Raw genomic sequence first — 24,016 nt, forward strand, 5'->3', positions numbered from 1 at the left:
ATTTACAAAATGTAATAATTATCAGTGGGTCCCAGGAAATAGAATGTGACATGGGATTTAGATTTCCGTTACCAGGATGGTCGGGTTCAGCGTAGTCTTTATCACCACCTGTCAAAGACACATCATCAATATTCATGTTTGCTCAGGTTATTCACTTGTTCACATCTGTCTGAGATCATTCATACTGTTGTATGGATGTGTGTACAGTATGTATATAATTATCAGCTATGTAAAAGATATTATCATCTCTGTTCTTACCTAGTTGGAAGTCCTCCATTCAAACTCAGAGAGCCGCTGGAGGAAGGTGGTGATCCGAGGGCTGATTCTTGTAACCTTCCTCTTTACCACACGACCTGTCTTGCGGCTTGTACCAAGTTTTGCAGGGCATTTTGTTCCCATGTCTGGATTGATCCTCACAAAGAACCTTTTAACGGAAAAAAGGCTGCTTTAATTTCAAAATTAAAACATACGTTACAGCAATCACCTATATGTTTCTGCAACTGTAAAAAGAGAAGGAGAAAAAAAAAAGAAGAGAAAAAAAAAAAAAAAAAAGAAAACTTATCACTACATAAACAGCACAAGACTTAAAAGTATTTAACAAGAGCATTTTTCCCTGGTTTTACTACCACACTGGGGCACATGTTCACCAAAACGCAGCAAACCTTTGCCATCTTATCCAGGAAGGTCACCTTTTTACCCTCACATGGAAGAAGTAATCTGATTGGCATGGTGGTATGTAGCATGTAGTTTGAAGCAGGGATTTCGTAGTGCCCCATGTGTAGTGTTGGAACCCAGTCAGGATTTGTTTCATTCATTTCATAGGCTGGTTTGTTGCAATAATGCCAAATAATTAGCAACTCTATAAATAGAAGGTAGTTCTGCATGTTTGTTCTAAGTTTGTGCTATTGAAAATAAAATTAACAGGCTATAAAGAATAATATGAACTTATTTAGAACTTACCTGAATGAAAATACTGGAGCACACCAACAGATATCTGTGGCTGGTAGAGAACTGAATATCAGCTCGTCTCGCAGCTGCTATCCAGGCTAGACGCCTTCTTTTGGTAACATCCAACACATAAGCTCCCTCATGATGTTTCCAGGTGAGGAAACAATGAAAAGAGAGCCTGTTTTCAAGCTTATTCCTTTGTCGGTAGTGCAATCTAACATTACAACCGACCACACAGCAAGCATTTGTTTGGCCTGCTAATATGGCGCCTTGACCAAAAATCCTGGCTACGCCCCATCCCGTAAGATCACGCTCCAGAGCCCTATTAACGTACGGATCTAGAAAGAAGACGCTGCATTTTTAACTCTGAGGGAGATGGAGAATGAGCCTATTTCCAAAACAGTGGAGTGTGTTCCTTTAAGTACTAAATTGTATATATTGTCAAAAACTAAAGTGTACATAGCAGTTGTTGTATCTTGTTTACTGTATCACTGACAGATAATTTCAAAGTCAATGAACGCTACATTATAGTGAGATATTGTGTAATGTGAAATACTGTAAGCAAATGAATAAACAACCTAATTCGTGATAGACCTTTGACTCTGTTTTGTTTGAATCCAACTGTTTTTTGCAGATGTGCATAAAACATGTTACTTTTAGTATTGTTATCATTATCATCATTATTGCACTAAATATATTTTAAATAAAGGATACTTTGATATACATTCTACTGTAAGGTTGGAAATGTATTTTCTTCACCCTAAAATATGTTTTGAAATGTATTTTGGTTTGAAAGAAATATATTTTCAATTTCAAAAATATATTTTTTTGGAGCATCACAAATACAAAATATATTTACCATATATTTGAAATATATTTTGGCCAGGAAAAATGTATTTTTTTACCGTATGGGTTTGCTGCTGCTGACTTTGAAAATCACAGCAAACATGGAATCAAATATATCGACTCAGCTTAGACTACAGAGAAGCTCGGCACTGCTCACAAAACTCAACACAAAAGGCTTTTTAAAGACAACAATCACTTTGACAGACACACAAACACGACTGAGTACAGAGCAGCTGCTGGTTTGAAGCCACAGAAATGTTCAAATGTTTAAACACACTGCAGCGTTGCAGCCGTGATGCATTTGTGCTGCTAAGGCCACACACATCAGCTGCCTTACATTTTAGTACCAGTTCATCTCTGACCATGGCAGCACAGTCTTTCCAGTACAGTGATGTTGGTGGGGACAGTGGGGACTGATTGTTCATTGGCTGTAAGCCGGTCACATGGACGTTTAACTGGTGCTTTGATTGCTCTGTAGTCTGTTGTGCCTGTGAGCTGCTCCTAAAATGAGACAGATTATAATTGTCACCATTCTGTTAATGACTCTTATTATGTGCGCTCTCCTCCACTGTCACACTAAACACATTAAACCTTTATTTTGGTGTAAAGTCAGGATTTATTGGCTCTTCTTAAAAGCGTCATGAAGTGCAAAACTCAGCAAACATTATACAAAAGTAGATTTAGAAGCTGAACTGAAAACATTTAAAGTGACAGTCAGCACAAATCCAGCTGACATCTCCATCCAACCCAAGTCTTCATTTAAAGTCATTATAACTGTGACACACGTTTGTTACAGTATTAATCCTGCCTGATGCTGCAGGGCCAACATCATGAAACAGGCTCAGCATTTATTTCCATTATGAAACTTTATCATTAAAAACAAACCATTGTTCTGCAGTCGTCCCAGGACTGTCGGTCAAACGTTCTCTCCACATGTTTAAGGCTGAGCTCACTTTATCGTCTGCCTGAAGGAGGGAAGCAGATGTTACTAAACATCACAATAAAACATATGAAATGGGTGCACATGAGGAACGTCTGCACTGTTAAAGCCATGCAAACATCTTCACACATGAAGCAGCAACACCTCTCAGTTTAGCAGCAGCTGGTAAAAGCCACAGTGATCCTGGAGCCTCCCTGAAGGACTCGTTCATCAGTAACTGTCAGGAGGACGATTAAACCTTCTGCACACGTCCTGTAGTTACACACTCGGGAGGAAAGACGACGTCCTCGCTCTGCAACATGATCTGTGTTTCATCCAGGACGCTCAAACACAGACTGGTTTCCAAATATTAGACGCACTGGTTCTTCATGCGTTTCTACCTGAGCACTCAGAGTCATTTCTACAACAGGCCTCCTTCACCTGCTGGTGCCTCTGTTTCTGTGTTTGGCTGTTTCCATCAGTGCCTGATGTTTGTGATCTTTGATCTGTTCTGAAGTCTCTCTTTGTAACACAAATGTTGTTTGGCTTCTTTTGCAAACAAGGCAAAAGAACTTTAATGGATTCATTTGCTGATCTTACTTTTCTGATGCAAAGCCGTCCTTTCAACGCTTTAGAAAGAAAACCAAACAATGTTTTTAAAACTTTCCCAAAATGTAAAAGCTATTAAAACCATAAACTTCTGCTCCTTGATCATGTGATTCTTCTTCTAGACTGTCTGTAATTGTTATTGCTGATTGTCAATAAAGTTGTTTTTTATAAGTTATGTTGTAAAGGAAGCTTGTGGCGAGGGAGGAGGGGCGACTAAAAGCAGGTTCATATAGTGGGAAAGTCCTCAGGTCATGTGAGGATATTTACTGATGCGTCAACACTGTCAGATAAAAGAACGGCTGCTGCATTTGTTCTCCCACAAATAAGTTTGGTGATGAGTAAAAGAATTACAGATGATGTGGCAGTTTATACTGGGAGCTGGTAGTGATGTTACTGGCTTGAACTGGGTGGAGGACGCACTAATATGCAGGTATGTGGTTTGCTGGGACTCTAGCAGCGTGCTAGTGAGCACAGGTGATATGTCTTCAGACTCTAGGCAACATATTGTTTTTGATATACTTCATTTACTGTATAGAATCAAACACAGAGGGATAGAAGTGGATTTCTTATGGCTCCCTGTGAATATCGGTGTTGATGCAATGAACAGGACGATAAGTTTAAAAAGGTGCAGCAAGAAGAAGTCGTGCAGGTTTGACTATAAAATACAGTGAAAGTGAGGTGAAGAGTATAATGAAGGTAAAGATGAAGGACGAGTGGCAGGCACACTGGGACAGAGACGGGAAAGGCAGATATTATTATACAGAAAACAGTCGTGTAGAAGAAGCTGCAGCAGAGACCAGGATGGAATCTGGAGAGTCAGAGTTGGTCACACAGGCTTGAATAGCACACTTAAAAAGGTAAACATGACACAGGAAGTGTGACTTCTGTGGACCAGAGGAGACGTTTGACGGGTTGTTAGCGTCGTCAGGATGCTGGATGGAAACGCTGTGCCTGATAGGATGATTACAGGCTGGACTTTGTCTTCCTGTTACAGATGGATCCAGGCCCTGGATGACTGCTGGACACACATGACCCACACTAGGCTGCCTTCATCCATCCTTTCCTCCTTCACTGAGACTCAGAGTCAGCATGTATGTATTTATCAGTGATTTGAATCCTTTCATTACAGAGTGAAGTTAAAGTAGACGTGTGAACACACTAATGAACACAAAGGGACACAACTACTACTGCATGATGGAAAGCTGAAGTATTACACAGCTTTATGAACCTCCTGTTATCCTGGTAGACGAGTACAGCAATAAATCTTTTACTTGAACATCTTCTGGCTGCAATAAGCTTTGAAATGTGACCATGAAGTTAGAGACACACTGACTGAAACCCACAGCTGTGACTGTGGATCACATCCACACACAGTGTAGCTGCTGTCTCTGTGTGAGCCTTTGCACTGCTGCTCGCAGCACCGTTATATCACTCAGCGCTCGCTGCTGTTATTGAATCCACTTTTTACTGTCCGTGCAATCAAGCTCCTCTGCAGAGCTAGAAAATATCTTCGAACCAGTTTATGTGTTAGGGGATCCTTTGCAGCTGTGACTGTTGCCTCTGTTTTTGTCCTTTGGTTCCTGGGAGCCTTTTACATTTCCATCAGCAACAAATATCTGAACAGGCTTTATTGTAGGAAATACAGGAGTAAATAGTTGTCATTATTTATTAGATGTTGTTAAAGATGATCCGATGCTTGTTTAGTTTAATGCTGTGGCTTCAGTCAGCATCACTGTGCTGTATAGTTTTATTTTTCTGATCCTTCTGTTAAAGTTGCTGAATAAAAGCTGGTTGGTCTGCACCTCACCTCTGCCTCGAGCCTCCTTCTTTAAAGCAGCAGAGGCTCTTCATTCAGGTATCACAGCTCGAGTTGTTCTGCAGGAGACCCAGAGTACTGTCCTTGGTCCATAATGACATTAACTTTGATTCATGTCAACACGAAGCCTGAACGTCTGTGATGAACACACTATCAGCATCACTGACATATTTCATCATTTAAAAACACTTCCTGTCACCGTGGTGGTTACAGTGACATCATGCAGTTTGTGCTTTGACCTCCAGAGGGCGACAAATCAGCACAGACAGAGAGCTCCATTCAAACTTTGCTGCCATCAGGAATAATTCTTCAAATATAATCATCAGTGTTTGAGCAGCTATGATATCAGGGACAATCTAGACATGTGTGACAATACTGAACATGTCACATGACACACCTCAAACATCATGTGATCCACTCTCAGTCTGCACTTTCAGTCATGACTTCATGAATTTATGATCAGTTTACTCCTGAAATATTCAAATGCTGCAGGGTGAAGAACAACAAAGTGCTGACACATGTTTGTGTTTCAAACAAGAAAACCAGCAGAAATAAATCATCTTTGGACAACATGACAGAGATTAGTGAGTTTCCAACTTGCACTTGAATGCAGCACAGACAGATTCTGATGTTCGTGGTTGTAAACGTGTCCTCAAACGCCGCTCTGACTCTTTCCTTCCTGCTCAAAGTTCCTCTTTTCTGAACTTGGTGTTTGTGCCTGACGCTGATCGTCTCCGTGTGGAGCTCCGTGTGAAGGTAACGTTAGCAGTGTGTAATGTTTCCTGGCTAACATCAGCTGTGTGCAGCTCAGTTCCAGCACAAATCTGCCGCTCCATAGTTCACGGTAACGGACTCATGAGGTCGACCGTTAAACGCTCTCCCGCCATTTTGTCTGTGTGCGCGGATGTGTACGTTTTTGTTACCACTGTCATCTCATCAATAGCCTATTGGTAAAAGATCTCTGTTCATAGTTTAGTTGGATTTTAAAACTCTGTAGTTGGACAGTTTTATTTTGGACTGATGCTAAAATTCTTGCTGATTGTTTCTGTCGAGGTTTTGTACTTGACATCCGCCATTTTGGATGTGATGAGCTGTAGAGAGTGCGTCCAAAAAGAGAAACCAGAAAGAGAACCTGTTTTATTAATAACCTCTTGCAAATAGAAGAATATGAAAAAAACAACAACAAATAGGATAAAACCTTTAAATTACTTGAATTTTTAAAATCACCATCATCTGTTAACACAAATTTGATCATTTCAAATTTGTGTTTTCATTTTCTCTTCCCAGTTACTTCTTTCTCATTCTCTTCATTCTCCTTGTCACCTTACGTCTCACTCCTTAACTGAAGTTATAGTTCTAACATAAGAAGTCCCACCAACGTCCTTTATTTAATCTCTGTGTTGTCACAGTTATTATCATCAGATCAGACATGAGACCCAGACAACAACATAAGTTTACAAGCTAACATCATGTCAGCTAACATTAGACGATAGCATCATAAACTTTAAATTACTTTGCCTCTGATCAACAGTTTGATTACATTCTCACATCACAGGTTTATTTGCTAAGTGTGAGTCCGCCCACATTAGATCCACTTTTCAGCAGGTGGAATAATTTGTAGTATATAGGTAATACATCAACAATGCTGCCGTGGCTAAGTTAAGAATATTTATAATGTCATTTCCAAAACTTGCATATGATCTGCAATTTGTAGCAGATCTACTGACTGTCACAGAGCAGCTGGAGCAGTCTCGAATGCAGGTCAGTCCACTGCTGCCCCCTGTGGCCAAGTGCCATAGCTACTGCTGGATGAACTCGTGACACATCTGCACCTGTTTCTATGAACACATTGAGTCTGAGTGGCTGCACTTACACTGGTGCATTCAACATATTGAAAGATGGCAGCAATGTGGATTGTCAAGACTCAAACCAACCGTTGAGCAAAGACAGCAGATCACTTGTTTCTGTTTGTTATACAGCCAGATTTACTCGTGACACACATGTGCAGCTGCTTTATCACCTATTCTGAATTTGTTTCAAGCACAATACATTTGTTACACATGTTGGGATATTGTGTTTGTTTTAAATGTTATATACCTGTGTGGTATGTGACTTGTGTTGCCATGACGCCAGGTCTCTCTTGGAAATGAGATTTTTAATCTCAATGAGATTTTTTTTTACCTGGATAAATAAAGGACTAATTTGTAACTTTCAGTGTTTTCCGGTCTTCCAAAGGAAAAAAAACCTTCAACTACATGACATGCAGTTGTGTATTTGTTTTCACCTTATCATACACTTGAAGTTTTACAAATCACCACTTCTTTAGTGAATATCATTTCAGTCTCAGACAATCTCGTTTCTCTTACAGAGGTTGAATGCACCTTCTGCGGATGGCGGTACCACACAGTGTGCGTGGACTTCCCCTGCACAGAAGGCAACTACAAATGCTGTGAATGCTAAATAAACAGAAACAAATGATCCCTGTTGTCTTTGCTTGATGATTGGTTTGAGTCTTGACAATCCACATTGCTGGCGTTGCATCTTTCAATGCCAGCAATGGCAGGTATCAGTGCTCAAAGCTTTTGTGTTTGTTTCCAACAAGTTGCCCACCTCGGGAAACAAAAATGTGTTCTTTTACTTGTCAGATGAACATATGAGACACTTTGACTCTTCAGTGCAGTGTGGAGCCTAACAAAGATCTGTTTTGTGTCCCAGCTGATCAGCAGGAGGAGGAGAGTCTGACGGAGCAGCAGAGGAACATTTTCAGCTACTTGGACTCAGCTCAGCCACTACAGAGGAAACAATGAGCTCAACACAGAAGGTGACAGACAGAGCAGGACCATATGACCACAGATATTTATCACCATATACATTTGAACATTTGCCATAACGATGTAGCTGACGATAGAATTGACACCAGACAAAATACTTTACAGCTGCACAACTTTATTAAAAACCCATCAATGTATTTTCACTGAAACAAGCAGCTGTTGTTTATGTGCATTAAAGTTATATAAAAATGTAACAGTGCAAATGCAAATTCCTCGCTGACAGTTTAACCAAAAGGCGTTTCCAGTGGAAACTGGCCGACACATCCTGAGCATAACCATGTATAATATCCACTAAACTTCAGAAGAGGTTATACAGTCGTGGCCAAAAGGTTTGAGAATTGCATAAATATTGGAACCTGGAGAAGTTGCTGCTTAAGTTTTTATAATAGCATTTTGCCTGCACTCCAGAATGTTATGAGGAGTAATCAGATGAACTGCATCGTCCTTCTTTGCCATGAAAACGAACTTAATCCCCAAAAAGCCTTACCACTGCATAGGGCTGCCACAAACGATTATTTTGATAGTCGACTAGTCACCGATTATTTTTGCGATTAGTCGACTAATCAGATCATCATCCATTGGACGTAAAACGTACAGCTTATTGCACCAGCAGCATCTGCTCTTATATAACTATCATTAGCTTACAGCTTTAAGTGTTTAAGGTATGTGCTAACTAAAAATAAAGACAAGATGGTAGTTTATTAATTTTTAATTAAATGTGCAGATTGTTTTGGTGAAGTTTAATAAACTCAGCCGAATTACTCAGGAACAAATAAAATACTGAAAAAAGCCAAACAATAACATTTTTAAGTTTATCTAAGTGACTTATATATCATGTTTAACCTGAGTAGGGCGGTGGGTTTGAAAACGATCTGCCGGGAGTCCGGTGCTCTCATGGCCCCCGGCTAGCTATCGAGCTAGTGGGTAACAGACTTCTCCGAAAACGTCGGAGCGCTTTTGAAAATATGTGGTGTCCTGATAAACTGAGCCGATATTTGAGGTTTACACAGCTACATTCTCGCCTGAAAATATGTTAAACGTTTATTTTGTGACCCAGAAAGAATAATAAGAGTAATATTAAAACTAACTAGCTGCCGCTATTGTTGGAAACTGCGCTGGGCCGCGCTATGAATTCTGGGACAGAGCTTCTTCTTCTTCGGGGTTTAACGGCAGCTGGCATCCTTGTACATGCAGTGCTGCCATCTTCTGTTTCAGTCCGTTATTACACTCTTAAATCCTGCTACTTATTCCTGCTTTTGGGATCTTACAAAGCTTCAAACGACGCGTCGACTATTAAATCAGTCGTCGACGATTTTGATAGTCGACGTAATCGTGACTAGTCGACTAATCGTGGCAGCCTTACCACTGCATTTCATTGCTGTCATCAAAGGACCTGCTGAGACCATTTCAGTGATCGTCTTCTTAACTCAGGTCAGAATGTTGGCGAGCACGAGGCTGGAGATCATCATGGCTGTATCCCGATTCAGGTTCTGCAGCTTTAAAGTCCTCAAGGGCCGCAGACTCAAAGACCGCTAAGGCCGAAGTGCGAGGCTCGTAGGCTCGTGAAATGGGACGTCTAACCTCCGTCGCGCTGCCCAGGTTGCCTAGCAACCATGATACTAACAGTTATTTATATATATATATTTATATTATTTCTGAGAGTGTATCATGTAACACTATAGATCAACTTAGCTCAGAATATATAAAGCATATAAACAGTTACAGCAATATGATGCAACAAACACAGCAGCTACTGATCCAAAATACTCAAAGCTTCATAGAACTGAAACCAACATTTATTTTAGCTCCATCCTGCTGCTGATACAGACTTTAGGTTTCTGAACATTAAACTTGTTGCTGCCTTTCATAGTGTGTAACTTGAAGGCCCTGAGTACTTTCTCCCACACTGGAAACACTGGGATGATCACATTATTTGAACATTACCTAATAAGACTGATTCAGCACAGACAGTTATGTTAAACTTTCCTAGCAGTCCTTCACAAACAGGGAACAGTCTGTCTATTCTCTCCATCTGTCAGCTGCTGCTGGCTCTTCCTCCTCCTCTTCCTCACACACTGCTGAGTTTGTCCTGGTGGATCATCAGGGCTGCAAAGCCTCACAGATGATGTGCAGCAGTGGCTCCCTCAGTCTGTCCTCACTCTGGACACTTGCAGTCGTCACACATGGAAATCAAATGTGTGATAAGCTGCAGGATTCAAACACAAGTGTAACTTATAAACACATGTTCATACTTTTATTCCACAATCAGAGAGAAAGAAACAGAGAGAGAGTGCAGGACAGACAGACAGGTGACAGTCTCAGGTGTACACACTGCTACACAACAGCACAGAGAAGCAGGATTTAGTGTTTGTGTTATTACGAGTGTAAACAAGAAGAGTTCCAGATGGTGCAGTGGACACATGTGTGACTGCTGTGATTAAAGCATCTTTCTTTCAGCTTAACGAGTGAACCGTCAGCTCGTTCAAACACACGTTAAAGTGCGTTTGGCTCGACACCACCGAACAGAGGCAGCAATATAACACAGCTAACATTAACAGTGCAGTGAATCCTGCTTGTGCCGTGATGTTCAGGACTGCAAACCGAGCAGCATCACTGACTTTCAGCTTGTTGTGTTTGTGGATATATGACTGACTTTAATTATCCACAAAATCATCACATTCTCTGTCAGATTAAGGTCGACTATTGAACGGCGTATATTTTAAAGGCTTTAAAACCAAGTTAACGCTGAAAGTACAAACATCACTAATGTCACATAACTCTGCCGACAAGGCATAGCTATGGCTATGAAATGCTCTTTGTGTATCACTTCTTCATTATGAAAGATGTCATTAATGCACTAGTAATGTCTCATCTGGAGTATTGTTCAATCATTTGGTCAGCAGCTAATAAGACAGATCTTAACAGACTTCAGTTAGTCCAGAATAAGGCGTCCAGATTAGTGTGAAGATGTTCATACTATACTAATATTGATAAAATGCATAATAACCTTTCTTGGCTTCCTGTACAGGCTAAAATATTCTATGGCTTACTTGTAGTTCTAAAGAAAGCAATTCTGTTAAACACACCACATTTATTCTGCTCAGCTGCAGTATCCAGATGAAATACATCATCATATTACACAGTTTTCAACAAGCTGCAATTTAGTAAATGCTCGAGTTAAAAGTAACGTTTTGTAAAACTGTTACATTTAGAGCAACTTTTAAGTGGAATAAGTTGCCTTAAAAAATTAGAGAATTATTCAAAACTTCAATGAACACTTAAAAGCCGATTTACAGAGCTTTTAGTTGTTGTAAATATTGTAAGACATGATTTGTTTTTGACATTTGTGTAATGTGCCTCAATGTTATTGATATTATTATTATTATTATTGATTGCTTATATTTGAACAATTGTGAAACCTCACTGTGGATGTAAGAGTGAAATTATGTGGATATCTTGAATCCACTTTATTGTGCAATAATTTATGTGAGTATTTGACGGAAGATGAGCAACATCTGTTGTGGAAGCTAACGGGGTTCCTTTAGAATAAACAAACATAGGATTTATTATCACTGAATAATTCTGTATAAATCTATACAAATTATAGAAATATGTAATAGGAAACAACAAAATAATCTAAATTATAAAAGTGTGTGTGTGTGTGTGTGTGTGTGTGTGTGTGTGTGTGTGTGTGTGTGTGTGTGTGTGTGTGTGTGTACAATCAGGAGGGATGGGCATGATTTTAGTGTTTGAACGGTCATGAATTATCTTTAACAGCAGGTTGGATGTAATGTGTTAGAACTACCAGCAGGTGGGGATAAGAGACCTTTAAGGTGTTTGGTGCCACGCTCCACCTTCAGGTTTAAAACTAGTGTTAATGGAGTTTGAAGGTTGAGTTTGTTCCACGACTGCATTTCACTCACTGCCTCTGTTTGTATCTCTGTCACTGCAGGACCAACATGGAGCCAGAAGTCAGCGCTCTCAGGAGGCCGACAAACCTCACAGAAGAAAGGGAGAGAAAAAACACACCTGTGACGAGTGAGGGCTAAACTAAAACAGCATCAGGTCATCCACACTGGAGAGAGACCGTTCAGCTGTGACTTGTGTGGAAAGTCTTTTTCCTGGAAGGGTTACCTAAAAACACACCAACTCATCCACAGTGGAGTTAAAGCGTACAGCTGTGATCAGTGTGGCAGAGCTTTTACTCACAGTAGCAACTTACAGAGTCATCTAGTTACCCACTCTGGAATTAAGGCATACAGCTGTGACATCTGTGGAAAAACTTTCAGCCAGAGAGGGAACCGAAATACACACCTACGCATTCACACCAGACATGATGTGTACTGCTGTGAACAGTGTGGCAAACAGTTTATAACTCACACAGACTTACAACAACACATGTTTACCCACACTGAGGAGAGGCCTTATCAATGTGACCTGTGTGAGAAGACTTTTAAATCTCCACGTCACCTGAGACGACACCAACAGATCCACACCAGAAAGAGACTCTACAAGTGCAGCTACTGTGAGGTATGTATTTATATCTTGTCATTTTAGCCTGACTGTTTGGAACAACTCTGCTCATTAAACTGTGTTAGCATGTTAGCAATTCTACTGCATGGAAAAGCAGCTCTGAGTGATTATTCAGATTTTCCTTTCAGTTATGATTTTAGTATTACTGTAGTATTATGGTGGTAGTATTGTAGTTATTGCAGCCCAGTAAACTGAGTGTGTTAACTGAAACAGTCAAATGTAGTTGGACGTCTGCAGAGATGCTCTTTATTTCAGGCGACGTTCAGGATACAAATGTTGAAGGACTGACTTACACTGTCTTTGTGTCTTTGTTTAGAAGCAGAGCGACACAGATGGATCCAGTTCTCAACCCTGTCATCACTGTGGTGGTGGGAAAGACTTTCATTGTGACCTCTGTGGAAAAACTTTCAGTCAGCAAATTACCCTAAAAGTACATCAACGTAGACACACTGGAGACAAACTGAAATACTGCAAAGAATGTGGGAGAAGCTTCACCACAACAAGTGAGTTAAAACAACATGAACTGATTCACAGTGGGGTTAAAAAGCACCTCTGTGATCAGTGTGGGTCATCCTTCACCACTGCATGGAAGCTTAAAACACACAAACGAGTCCACACAGGAGAGAAACCACACAAGTGCAGACACTGTGAGAGAAGCTTCTCACATTCACGTAGTCGTAACATTCATGAACGTACACACATGGAAGGAAACTACAGCTGTGACCAGTGTGACAAGAGCTTCAGGAATCTCAGTTCATACTCTGCACACAAACGATCCCACGTTACTAATAAACTGTTTCACTGTTACCAATGTGCCCAAACATTCACCTCATTGTCTGCTCTGTGCAAACATCAGCGCGATCACTCAGGGCTGAAATCACTCCCATCACTGGATCACAGTGAATCTGAAGACACAGAAAGATCCTCTGGTTTCTGTGTCAGACTCAAAAAGCTTGAGATCAGGCTCCACAGAGTTCAGATAGAATCATTTAAACTTGTGTTGAACTGAACTGGTTGCTGGGCTGAACTTCTACATAATACAGATCTACATGGGATCTTCTTTTCTGTTGTTTTACTGAGTCAGTTTTGTCCTTTTTTCTCTGTCCTGGTTTTGCTCGTCTGTAAATGATTGAAACTCAGTCAAATAGTTCATTGTTCTCCAGCAAAACGTTTTGGAAACTCATGTTTAACCTTTAAAACTCTGACATGTTTTAGCACACAAGGCTTCATCGGGGAGTTCACTCATGATTGGACCATGAGAACAAAGGTTTTTAGTTCTTTCAAAGAGAGTCTTGGAGATGTTTGATGTTTCTGTTTTTCTGAAACCACCTGAAAGAAAAACTATTTTTCTTGCTTTATGTAGTGTGGAAGTTTTTAATGTTTCTTCATCTGTGATGTTCTTGAATGTGTTCACGTGAAGATGGTACAAATAAACTGTCCTTTCAGCTTTAGCTCCTAATTTATTCATTATTTATGGATGTAGCACAGCAGCCGTCTCTTGATTAACACATGGAGGGCTCGGGATCTGATGGTGTCGTCTCCCTAATTTGCCCACTCAGTAAATCTCACTCATGGCCAAGAAATTGAAATAAACCTTGTTTCCCTGCTGGATAGTGATCCACTGTAACTCTGCTCCTCCTTCCTGTTTAGGATTTCTGTGGCTGAAGTAAAATTCCCTCCATCCATCACTTATCCCAGCTAACCCAAAGTGAAATAAAGTTTTGCTGGTCTTAAAAAAGCATTACAATAATGGGCATTACCAATGCAAACTGAATGATACAGAAGATGAAAGAAGAGACTTTGATCAGTTAATAAAGCTCATGATCTGGATTCATTGTGGCTGCTACACAGATACTTCTGGGTCACTTCTCTCAGTTAGGAACCTTCCTCACCAAACTGACTGTTGGACCACACCCCTGGTTTCATGAGAAATTGTTTCAGCCATGATTTCTCTTCCTGTATTTCAGAGTAAAGACTGAAGTGACAAATGGAAGCATGTTTAAAAACACAATGTGAGAGAGACGTTGAGGTCCTTAGAAGTTACCCTGGGTTTTTCTGTCACCCTGCTAGATGTTACACACCTTGTTATTGGACTGATTTCTACTGCTGGACTACTCCTGCGGAGAGTAACAATACTCTTACTAATTAGCTCCCTTTCACACCTTTGGGGATATTTATTTTTGTGTTTGCAGCGCTGTGAGCCAGAACAGCGAGAGAAAAATCTGCAACAGCGACGAGCCGAATGCTTACGTGAATCGCAGCAGCTGCACATGTGCTACGCTGAATTAGAGGATATCTTTGCTCTGGATTTCTATTTCTACTCTTTCATTTCTATATGATTCTTCTTGCATCTAAACAAAGATGATTCAATTTGCTAAATGTTGATGGCTCTTCGTGCTCAGGTGTAAATGAGACGTAATATTTGCTCTTGGTTTGGTTCTCCTGTACAGAACCTTGCAGTACAACAGAAACCTAAAAACATTATTTGTAGTTGTTATTCTTAGTTGTTCTGCTGCCTAAATACCACAGGGTCTGATTATGAAGTTATTGAGCTGCACATACGTTACGCTCTGCTTAAGTTCGAGGTCACAGCGTATGTAGAGCAGCTGGAACATAATGAAGTCTACAAGGTTAAAGTTTTCTCTTCAGTTATTGTTCTTTCTGCTGCTTGGTTTGATGGAGCTGAGAGCTTTTGTTTTTATTATTGTTATTATAATTATCATTAATATTTTACTCTCTAGAAGCTTTAAAATAGTGTTTGTGTTTGAAAAAATTGATTTAAGAATTGAACAGAAACATCTGTCCTTCTGAAAATCGCCCAAAGGCACGGAGACAAAGTCAAAGGATGCAACCTGTAACTTTCTCTTCCTTCATGTCAGGACCATCATCCATGATTTATATAAAATGCATATAGCAACAGTAGCACTTTAGTTTGGACTTTATGATTTCTGTAACTGGAAAATATTATTTTGTTTAAAGACAGAAGTGACTGCATAGTTGCAACATCAAAGGGAAATATTAATTAATTAGCATCAAGTATATTTGTTGCTTAAGCGTTTGCACTATAACTTAAGTAGGATTATAACTTTTAAGGAAGCAAAGATTTCAGATATTTAGTTCACTGCTTCAGTTATTTTATATGAAATTAAAACATTTACGTTGGTCAAATATGATGCTCTAAATCAAATAAAAGTTTGAAAATAAATGATGTATTTTTAAATGCTGCAACAAATGTTCACAAAAAGTAACTATAATTAAAACCAGTTAAACAAAATCAAATGTTTGAATCATGCTTAACCAAATGCCAGGCTGGAGAGCTGAACCTAAAGTATACGTAGAAAGATTTCAACATCTGAGCAGTTTTTAATGTTTTTATCACATATAAATGTCACAGCAGTGGGTCCTGGCCCAATGCTTTGTGTTTTTGGTTTTCTTTGACTCTTGTTTTTCTTGGTTTTTGTTCTTCTTATTTATCAGGCTCTCAGTAATCTTAGTTCTCCCTCCCTCAGTGTTCATTTCAGCCTGTGTTTAGTTTCTGTTCCCGTGTCCCACGTTTCATCGGTTCATGTCGAGTCAGCCCTGTCTCTCTGTTTCCTGTGTCTCCCCAGTCAGCCCCGCCTCCCTCGGGCACTCATGTGTGATACAGAGTAATAAACCTGACTACATTTGCTGCACTCTCTTTATTACCTGTTACTTTAAAATTCATACACTAATTATGTCTGCCCATCTCTCTAATGTGAAGGTCAAAGGTCAACATCCCAGTGACATAAGAATAATCCCAAAGGGGCAAAGGCAGCGGTTAATTTAGCACATTTAGCATTAAGGGTACAGCAAGGATATACTTTTACTTATTGTGGCAGGGGTGTGGTCTCTGGCCTGCTGCAGTGGAGGCTGGTGGCGGGACGTTGGACGGCACAGGTGAGGGTGATGGAGCTCATGACTCTCCCCTTTATAGTGACGGAGGAGACTGGCGTGGGGCAAGCGTGTAGTGGAGGAAGCCGAGGAGAGAGCTGGTTTCTGGCTACAAAGAAACCAGAAAAGATTGCTCGTGGTCAAATGTCAAAGGAGCTTGCAAAGAAAAGCGTCTGGACTTCTTTAAGTTACTTGAAGACGTTTCACCTCTCATCCGAGAAGCTTCTTCAGTTCTAAGGTCAAATGATGGAGAGTCCCAGATATAAACCTAGTGGGAGTGACCCCCCACAGAGGGACATATGTGCATGTATGCAGGCAAAGACCTGCAGTTAAAAAAAAGCGCCCCTCGACAGCCAAACCCATCTGTTCTCTAATTGGATTGTTACATTGTTGATTGACATGACATTGACCAATCAGATGAAAGGAAGAAAAATAGGGTCAAAATCCGTACTTGTAACTTGCAGGGGGTTTTTTTCTAAGTCCACACACAAATCTTTTATACACATACAAATCTTTTTTACAAGTACAAAATATTTATGACCACATTTTGAGCCCATACGAGAACAACTGAGATCATTTGTCCACAACACGAGGTTAGTTATTAATATACCGTATTTTCACGACCATAAGACGCACTGTGCTAAAAGGCGCAGTCTCAGTTATGTGTGCCCTTACTGTATTTAACACACACATAAGGCGCACTGGACCATAGGGCGCATACAAGTACCGTATGAGTATTTAAAAATAAAGCGGGAGCAAACCTGAGTTCGGTACCTTACTCACATTTCTATTGCCGGTAATCGTCATCATCAACAACACACAAGCATACAAGTGTGCGTATTTAAAACTAAAGCAGGAGCAAAACAAAGTTTGGTACTCACATTTTTATCATCAAACCCATCGAAGTCCTCATCCTCTGTGTCTGAATTGAACAGCTAAATCTCCATCAAACATGCCAGGTTCACTTTCTTCACTGTCAGAGTCACTTTCCGTGCCGTGCGGCTCCTCAGAAATGATGCCGGCTTTTGCGAAAGCTCGAACAACAGTGCCAGCAGACATGTTAGCCCAAGCATCTACAATCCATTGGCAAATTGTGGCGTAACTCTCCCGGCGCTGCCTTCCACTCTTGGTGAAACTGTGGTCTCCATCGGTCATCCATCGCTGGATGTGTTTGTCGCCGATGTGTTTGCTGCAGTAGGAGCGGAAGATGGCCAGCTTTTCCTTATAATCCGCTGGAAGTTGCTGCGCTACCGTAGTCCTGGTCCGGATGGAAAAATGGCACCGTTTCATAAAAAGTGAAAGTGAAACTGCTTTTAGCCGAATGGTGACCGTCGAAACGCTTCTCCCGCTCGTTCTTTGCTCGATGATCGCTGTCAGGGGTTTAGACATCTGTTCACAAGTAAGAGAAATAAGACACTGCAGACCGACTCAGAGTTTAAGAACGTGTACACGGGTGAATGCCTCTGAGAAGACAGACACAACGAGTACAGGCTGCTTGCTTTATTTATAGTTCAAAATGGATTACATAGCACTTCCTCTTTTAACGGAAAGGGGAGAGCTCAGGCATTGTCTTAGCTATCTAACCTCTGCACACAAACTGAAAAATAACGACACAGCAGTATTCATGCTTATCTGACATCACAGACACTGAAGTAAAGAATGCATGTATATCCTGTCTTGTCAAACATCTCAAACACTGAAGTAAGGAATGCATTGTGTTTTGTTTAACAATAGGCTTGGTTATGTGAAAATATATGAACACTAGAAAATAAAACACACTTGATTATATTGTATTTCATAAAAATCCTCTATCAATCGCCTTATGTCCGCGGAAACTCAGCTGCGTATTCTTGACCTGTCGGAGCTTGTTTTCCAGCTTCCTCCACTTGCGAACCATCGATTCATTAATCTTAAATTCTCTCGCCGCTGCTCGATTTCCATGTTCCTCCGCGTAGCTGATGGCCTTCAGTTTAAACTGTGCTTCGTAAGCGTGTCTCTTTGCCATTTTCAGGGTTGTTAAAACAACGATGTCCTGCATAACGCACATACCTGTTCTTTTATACACGTATGTGCGATTGTCCCGGTATATACGATCAACGCCCACACTTCACCCTTTAACGTTCTCATGGTGTTCTCTACTACGTCCTCCTTACAACACATAGGGGGCACTGCGCTATAGGGCGCGCCGCACTTTTTGAAGAAAATCTAAGACTTTTAAGTGCGCCTTATGGTCGTGAAAATACGGTACTGCAACAACATGGCAACAGAGCAGCTGCAGAGAATTCAACATTAATGAATCGATGTTCACAACCTGCTGCACAACCTGCAGCAGGTTGTGGCCTGATGTGTTTTTAAGAGTTTCACTTTCAGGAGGAGAAGATTTAAACGAGTCACACAAATGTGAACTACAAAGTCTGTGACACACAATTTATGCAAACTGCAGTAAATCTGACCTGAAGAAATCCAGTCTTCAGCCTGTTGTGGTTGTGACAGCTGCTCGTAGGAGAGTTTGTTTGTAGGAGGTGGAGATGTTCTCAGATCAAGTGCGTAATCGTCTCTTTGTGTAGACGCTAAAAGCTGTGAGCCAAAACTCTCTGCTCTGAAACTCTTCACTCAGTCCTCACGCTGAGAGTTTAGAGGCTGAACTTCTTGTTCCTCCATAACACTTTTCATGAAACAGCAGAAATGAGCTTGTGTTTCTCAGCAGTGCGCACACAGAGAGCCGATCCTCTCTGCTCAGCCTGAACAAATCAAAGTGAAACGTCAGTGAAAACACAGCTGCTGATCAAACTGTGTCAGATTAATGCCTCAATGTTTCACTGTGACGTTAAAAAATACATAAAAATGATTTAAAGAAGTAGGAGGCAGATTTTCACAATAAGAGCACTTTGTTTTTAATATAGCTGTCGAAATTAACGCGTTAATTGCGATAATTAAATTTTGGAATTAATTACGTTAGAATATTTAACTATTTAGCGCAACACGCAGATAAAAAAAAAAAAAAAGTCGCTCCCATAATTCCACTTGATTTGTTTACCGCGCCACTGAAAATGGAGAAGCAGGAACAGGATGGCCTTCTAGATGGGGAATTCAAATACAAGAAGAACATAGATGGGATAATAAACAAATGCGTTGTAATTTGCACTCACTGTAGTAAAGAGTTTCAATTTCACCGTTCAAATTCGACCTTAAAATACCACCTTAATGCCAAACACGCGTTTGTTGGGGCAGCAGCTTCACCCGGCCTGCGTCAGACCACTCTTAGTGAACGCAGGCCACTCGGTAAGTCTTCTTTGGACAAACTGACCGACAATATAGCCAAATGGATAGCAAAGGACTGTAGACCGCTAAGCATTGTGGAGGACAAGGGCTTTGCGGATGTTTTAAAGGTTGCATCTCAGGACGCGTCCTACAAGCCCCCAGCGAGAAGCACAATAACAATTCGAATCCACGAACTGTATGAAACGGAGAAAAAGAAAAAAGAAGAGGCTTTAGTTCACACAGAATGCGTGGCTCTGACAGGAGACCACTGGACATCATTGAGTAATAACAATTACCTGGGAGTTACTGCGCATTTAATCACTGAAGCCTGGGGTCTGACATCCTTTGCGCTGACTATAATGAAAACGGAAGAGCGGCACTTTGCGGAGGCTTGTGCAGAGCAGTTCCAGACTGTTGCTCGCAGGTGGAGAATTGAGGAGAAGGTGACAACAGTAGGCACGGACAGTGCGCGCAATATGATCGCCGCGGCTCGCATCATGCCATTCAATCACATGCCGTGTACCGCGCACATTCTACAGAGATGCATCACAGTGAGTCTCGCAGACAGTGGCTTTGTCACTGCGCTGGCCAAATGTCGCAAAATTGTTGGCCATTTTAAGCACAGCCCAGCAAACACAGCAGAGCTGAACGCAGAGCAGGTGTCACTGGGGCGCAAGCAGGAGCCGTTGGCCCAGGACGTGCCTACACGCTGGAACTCCACGCTGGAGATGGTGAAGCGCTTGATCCGCAACCAAACTGCAGTAACCGCGACTCTGGATAAACAAAAGCATAAACTTGTCCTCCTGACGCCTCCAGAGTGGGACAAACTTCAGAGACTGGAGACACTTCTAGAGCCCTGCAGGTGAGCCTGTCATTGTGACCATAATTGTAGGTTTAGATTAAATGTATCAAACATACATCTTAAATCAGTTTTGTTATTATGAAAATGTCTTAATACCTAGTAATAAAAAGCTTTTTTTAATTTGCTGTCTTATCTGTGTGTGTGTGTGTGTGTGTGTGTGTGTGTGTGTGTGTGTGTGTGTGTGTGTGTGTGTGTGTGTGTGTATGTGTGTGTGTGTGTGTGTGTGTGTGTGTGTGTGTGTGTGTGTGTGTATTCCACTGCAGATATGTGACTGAACTGCTGGGAGGAGAGGCCTACGTCTCCTGCTCTGTAGTTCTACCAGCCTTCTGCCATCTGCGCCGTGTCATGGAAGTAACTGATGAGGACCCTGCATATGTGGTGAGGTTTAAAGAGAAGTTTAAGGAAGACCTTGCTTCCCGCCAGGAACATACCAACTATGCATGGCTCCAGATCGCAACTGCACTGGACCCACGTTTTAAAGACCTACGCAGTGTGCCCAAGACTGACAGAGAAGCAGTGTGGACCACACTGGCAGGCATGCTGCATGAAGACTCTCCTAGAAGATCACACACTGCAGAAGAAGGTCCAGCCAAGAAGAGGCTGAGCCTGCTGCAGATGGACTCTGACTCTGAGTCAGAGGAGGAGGTACAGCAGGACAGAGCCATACAGCGCTACAGAGCAGAGCCCTGCACTGCCTTAGAGGACTGTCCCTTACAGTGGTGGGCAGCTCATGCAGGAGCCCACAGCCAGCTGGCCCGCCTTGCTCGCAGATACCTGGCCACTCCTGCCTCCACAGTGCCCTGTGAGAGGCTGTTCTCTGTAGCAGGGCACATTGTGAACAAGAAGAGGTCTGCTCTGCACTCAGAGAACGTGGACAAGTTGGTTTGTCTCAGCAACTGGCTGAAGGATGAGTAGACCAGAGGACCGTGTGTTTAGAGCTTGTTCTATGGTTGAATGTGATTTAAACAATACTTTTCACTGTTGTTCATATTTTTTTTGCACTAATCTACCTTACCCAAAAGGATGATTGGAGATTTTTTCTATTTTGCCTGTTGAATTAGGCCTATGTTCTGTGAACTTGAAGATGTATATGGATAAAACAATGTGCTAGATTTAAACGGGTGGAAAACATTCAGTAAAAATCCCTCACAATTATTTGAAGCCCTGTTCTGCTTGTACTGTTTGTACTCACAATTAATAATAAATAAAACAAACAAGTGTGTTAAAAACCACTATCTGTCCCGATTTTTACACACATATACACATATACACATATATTTCGAGTTGCGATTAATCAATTTTTAGGCTGTGATTAATTCTCTTCCAGCACAACACCCAGCCTACGTCAGACCACGCTGAGTGAACGCAGGCCACTCAGCGTGGTCTTAGCATTAAATAACACTAACAAGTGTGTAAAAATCCGCTATCTGTCCGTATGTTTGCACACATTTTGGTCATATTTCGAGTTGCAATTAATCATGATTAATTAATTTTTAGGCTGTGATTAATCTGATTAAAAATTTTAATCATTTGACAGCCCTAGTTTTTAATTCAGTTAATGTCAAACTGTCATCAACACCTCTGTGTTGTCTCCGTCTCTGAGCAGATTCAGGCATTACTCAAATAATAAAGGCTTTTTTTCACTATTATACTTTTCATTAGTCTCCAGGTTGATGATTATAAACAGAATTATTAAAGTTTTTATCATTTCAGGCTGAAAATCAACATGAATTTGGTTCTAATCAAAGAAGCTCCTTTAATGTGTGTCATTAAAATCCTCACACAGGCTTAAAAAGGCGACATTAACATTAAAATAAATGAAAGAAGCTTCAGCTGAGAGCTTCATGCAGTCATCATCAGCAGCTCATAGCAGTCACAGCTCTTTATTACGCAGCTTTGCAGGAATTAAAGTGGCTGAAGTGTCAGAGTTTGTGTGAGAAGCTGCTTCATGGACAGCTGTACACACGTCTTTATTATTTCTTCATAAATCAAACACACAGGTTTGTCTGCAGATGATTTAAAGTGTGTCGTTGTGCAGTTAAAGCTGTTTGTGTGACGCCCTGACCTCCTGTGAATGAAACAGCCAATCAGATCCATCAGAGAGAGAGCAGGAAGTGTTGTGTGTTTGTGACAGAACAAGGAAACAGTGATGATGATGAACATACAGGTCCTCTGATGTTTCCTGTTACAGTAACGCTTGTTCATCTGTTGCTCTCCTACACTTTCCTATAAATAAAGGAGAAAAAGTCCGTTTAGTTTCATTTCCTACAGCTCAGAGTTACACTTCACATTCCTGCTGTCACATCAAAAAGCTTCACTTTGGTCCAACATCTACATGTTAACATGAAACACAGACAGACTCAGAACATCTGGAACATCTGCACTTTGACCCAAACTGTTATAGCAGGATATTTTCTGCATATTTCTTATGTTGGACCTGTTTGAACTGTAAACGACCTGTAATCATCTGTAAATGGTGTGAGACACACTGAGGCCACCTACAGGGCAGCTGGGGAACAGCAGGGATCTGAAATCATACGAGACGTTAGTGAGTGAGAAGAACAAACGGACTTAAGATGGCTCGAAGTGATCAAAGTTGGTCTAAAACAGAAGATAAATCCAAAGCAGCATCAGATGAATGTTACCATTTCCAGTTACGGTGCCCTTCATCTAATATGGAAATGTGTTGTTTTTTTTTAGCCGTGTTGTTGTTCTTCCTATTGTGTTTAGGCCAGAGATGCTCTTCAAACAGCGGACAGACATGACCACATTACAAGAACATGGTGTGAGTCCGATTTGATATTCCAGTCAACGCTGAGAGACCTTAACCAGGAAGTCAGAGGTCAGCTGATGCTGCGAGCAGGAAGTGAACCAAGGGAAAGGTCCACTCTACTCAATCTCAAAGAAAATATGCTGGTATTTGTTGATGTTGATGGTACAATAAAAATATATAATATAATAAATAATAAAATATCATGTGATGATGAGATGTGTTGTTGGTGTTTGTATTTTCTGTAAATGTCTTTTTAATGTAAATGCTTTGTTCCAGACGGACAGGGAATCAGTTGCTGTACGATGACATCATCTTGATGTTGACGAGGAGGGCGAGAAAAACTAGTTTAGTCCTGCAGATGGCGATCTTGCACCGTGTCCAGAGAGCCGACACTTTGATGGTGCTGCTCTACTCAGCTTACTTTAGCCTGGGTTGGACTCTATATGAGCAGCTTCCACTCTGGTTTCACTCTTAAACACACTTGTTTGATTTCACTTGTAAAAGTTGAAGAATAAATATTTTATTACAAAATTATTTGTTGATGCATTTTTTTAGGGTCAAATATCTTGTTTGATTTGAGGAATGAACTGTTAGGGTGGAAAAAGTGAATCAGGTTAAAATAGTGGTGCTTTATATCAGTGAAGATGTATAATGTAATTTAAAATGTTGATGATGGGTTGTAGTGGGCTTGTACTTACAAAACTGC

At 40.9% G+C, this 24,016-nt stretch overlaps 1 long non-coding RNA gene across 3 annotated transcripts; it reads left to right on the forward strand.

Moving 5' to 3' along the window:
* Window positions 1-3,680: 3,680 nt before the first annotated feature.
* On the forward strand, window positions 3,681-23,841 carry LOC308399320. 3 transcript variants are annotated; one of them, XR_013972124.1, is made up of 3 exons: window positions 3,681-4,413; window positions 7,507-7,959; window positions 23,268-23,841. It is a non-coding gene; the product is annotated as an uncharacterized lncRNA (long non-coding RNA). The 3 variants fall into 3 exon arrangements; XR_013972126.1 differs by lacking the exon at window positions 3,681-4,413 and having other exon boundaries at window positions 7,401-7,959; window positions 23,268-23,453; window positions 23,587-23,841; XR_013972125.1 differs by lacking the exon at window positions 3,681-4,413 and having other exon boundaries at window positions 7,393-7,959.
* The last annotated feature ends 175 nt before the right edge of the window (window positions 23,842-24,016 follow it).

The sequence above is a fragment of the Rhamphochromis sp. 'chilingali' genome (assembly GCF_963969265.1).
Source record: "Rhamphochromis sp. 'chilingali' genome assembly, chromosome: 1".
In the NCBI taxonomy this organism is placed as follows: domain Eukaryota; kingdom Metazoa; phylum Chordata; class Actinopteri; order Cichliformes; family Cichlidae; genus Rhamphochromis; species Rhamphochromis sp. 'chilingali'.